This window comes from Phragmites australis, chromosome 7, assembly GCF_958298935.1.
Source record: "Phragmites australis chromosome 7, lpPhrAust1.1, whole genome shotgun sequence".
Taxonomy (NCBI): Eukaryota; Viridiplantae; Streptophyta; class Magnoliopsida; order Poales; family Poaceae; genus Phragmites; species Phragmites australis.
Genome location: NC_084927.1, coordinates 2,093,262 through 2,096,781, shown reverse-complemented (window position 1 = coordinate 2,096,781; position 3,520 = coordinate 2,093,262).

Sequence of the window (3,520 nt, the reverse complement as noted above, 5' to 3'; positions counted from 1 at the left end):
AAGAAGGCAGTGTATGCGGCGACAGATCCATGGATAGCGCGGAGGTGGAGGTGGCGGTGGAGCGGCGGTGGGCGAGAGTGAGAGCTCGAGAAAGAGATCAAGTGAGAGTGATAGAGCGAGCGAGCGAAATTGCGAGAGTGAGAAACATTTAGGCTATGTTTGTTTACTGCTTCTAGTTCTGCTTCTACTGCTGTCACAAGCAAGAAGCCAGAACAAACATGGTTCTGGAGAAGTTGCTTTTGGAGAAGCTAGAAGCTTGCGTCTGAGGAAAATGAACTAAAGTTGAGAAGCTCACTAAGAGACGTTTTTCTGAGAAGCTATGTACCGAGAAGCCAAAAATTTAATTTAAAAGCCAACAACTTATTTCCAAAAGCAATTTTTCAGACAAACCAAAAACACATTTTTTTCAGAAAAGCCCAAAAGCAGAAACCCAAACAAACATGCCCTTAAAGTCGCTGAGAGAAGCTGAGTAGCCAAGTGTGTGGAAGCCGAGCAGTCACACGCATGAAGATGTATTGATTTTTTTAGTATCACTGCTGGTTCGTAAATACAACCAACAGTGATAGCTATTATCACTGCAAGTTATAAAAAGCACGTCTTTTTTGATGAGCTAATATCGTCGTCGGTTCGTGTTATGAACCGAGAATGATATATCACTACCGGATCTTAGCTACAACTGGCAATGATGATTTGAATATCATTGCAGGTTTGTAACAAGAACTGACAGTAATGTTGTGTTAATAACCGACAAAGTCAATCACTATCATTGTCAGCTCTTGTTGGCTTGTCTTTTTATGTGCGGTTGAATCTTTCGAATAGGCAGCGAACAACACTACCGGTTGTTTTTGACCCTACAATATTCTCATGGATCTATAATTCATTTTTTGGTCAAGATATTATTCTTAATTTTGTTGTATGTCACAATTAATTATTTTTTGTTGAAACCCATCTGTGTTCATTGTCATAAACGGGTTTTTAAAAAAAACCGTCTGTGCGATCTTTTCCCCATATAAGCAAATTTTCTTCCTGGCTTCCCTCAGGGTACGGTATACACACTTTCATGATTCACAATTTAAACAGCATATTGACATATTATTCAAAATATCGATCACACATTATTCATAACATCCATCACACATTGTTTATAACACAAAATACATGCATTTACATATCACAAGGGTTAAGAACATCAAATAGATGCACATCATGTATTGTTCATAACACATAAACCCAGCCAGCTAAACACACTCCCTAACTATACATCACGATTGATGCTGTATTCCAAAAGGACGGGATGATAGACATCAAGGTGACGCCGTCTTCCAGTAGAACGAAAAATGATCGACAAACTTGGGTCGATCGATGCCATCTTTCAAAAATATGAGATGATAGACATCATCTCAATCTCCTGTATTTCAGCACAACGTCAACCCAAGCATCATCTTCAATGAGTAGCTCACAGTCATCCAGATTAGATTCCATCTTGATTATCTCATGCATGAGCCTGAACCAAACTGCGTTGCTACCAAAATCGTCAGCCATGGTTCACACATTCAAACAAGCCTTGTGGTTAACAAAAATGTCTCCATTGTGACGAACAATAATGGAGAAATTTCCATCTAGAAGAACAAAATAGAGAACGTAATTTACATGGTCCATAGAGGGGGCCTTCACAGCAGCAAAGAAGATGAAGTCCATCCGGCCGATGTCAACGCGAAGCATCCGTACCGTTGAAGTAGCCATAGGGACAACCCCATCCTGCCACCACTTGATCGCTGCGAATTGTGCCATTACAGATTTACCACAAAAACAAGACATTGCTATTAGTTACACAGATCAAAGCAATTAAAACCGTGATGGGAAGCATATGTGATACTCACCTCAGTGTAAAGTTTTCCAAATGGGCCAACATTTAGCCCGGTACTGTAGGCATGACACGATTAGAGAGCTAGGCAGGCTAGGCCAGCGTGGCACGGCAAGTCGGGTCGTGCCTGGGCCAACTCCTTGGCACGGCTGGGCCTGGCTACCCTACCGCCGCTGCCTTGCCCACGCCACCTTGGCCCACCTCGCCGCCTTTCCTAGCCACCCTATCTCGCCTGCCCCTGCCACCTTACCACGCCGCCGCTGCGCTCGTCAGGCTAGGTTTGCCTCAGAGCAGTGAAAGGATTCAGCCCCGAGGTCTCGCTTCTTTGATGATTCTCAGGGTAGTGGAAGATATGAACACTAGGATGGCGAGTGAGAAAGAAGAACACTCCTCGTAGGTTTATATTGAGGGGAGATGAGTGGGTTGCATTTGTGGGAAGCCAAAAGTGCCTGGGGAGACCAGTGAGTTATGTGTGTGGGAAGCCAAAAGAGCCTAGGGAGACAAGCAGCCAAATTAATTTGAACAAGTTCGTGGGTCTTTAAATACAGACAAGTTTTCATAAAATTCGTCTGTGTCTATCATTTAGATACAGACGGATCTTACAAGAAACTATCTGTGAAGATATCACAAACGATTCTTGTGTAAGGCCGTCAGTGTCTGTATGATAGTAACAAACGGATTTGTAAAAACTATCTGTGAGTTCAGTCACACCCAGACAACAATCCTGTTACAGACATGTCTGTCTTAGCAACCGTCTGAGGGTATTTTGTTAGTGACGGATCCTAACAAACTGTCTGTGACACACCATATATTTTCACTGATTATGTGGTAGTGCACCCAAAGTTATCCATGCTAAACCATTATTAGTGTATTATAATTATATGTGGCATTCCTTGCCTCTCATAACCATGAGCACAGTTGATTAATCAGTTTTACATTCTATAGAGGTAGTACACTTTACCCACAAGTCATGACTTTTCCATTTTACCCGTGTCAGTTAAGCTCTTCCACACTTTCGAGGTGTGTGGCTAAGAAAAACACTATAAAGCCTTTACAAAGTCTCTCCCAACAAATATCTACCAGCTAAGATTTCACTGCCTTGTGAATAATTACCCTCAACGGCGAAAGCCCCGCCTTGCACCATACAGTTCTAGGGAAATTCAATCCATTCCTCGTTCCACCCTTTGGTCTACACTATGTTAAAAGAAAACTAATTAGTTAGCTAAGTCCGTCCCATACAAAGCTTGTTGTTATAGTATAAAGCTCAGTCTGATCACACAATAAACCGGTCCTTAACATAGTCTGGGTAAGACCACCACCATCCGACATAGGGAAATCACCAAGTATCCAAAAAACCCATAATTTTCCTGGAACACATCACAGGCCAACCAACATGCCAAACTTGCCCAGACTCTAAGTTCCATGTTGCTAAAAATAGTATCACAAAATTTATCTCATGTTGCATAGTACCATTATCAAAATTATTATACCAAGTATCATGATCTAACTTCCAAGCAAGGCTAAGCAATTCTACCCTTGATCCCACCAAAACCGAGGTGACAAGGAAGATATGAAGAAACTAAGGTATAGCCTAACATGAGTTTCCCATTAACAACTATAAACATGCAACTTTGTAACAAAAACATTTAGAAACTT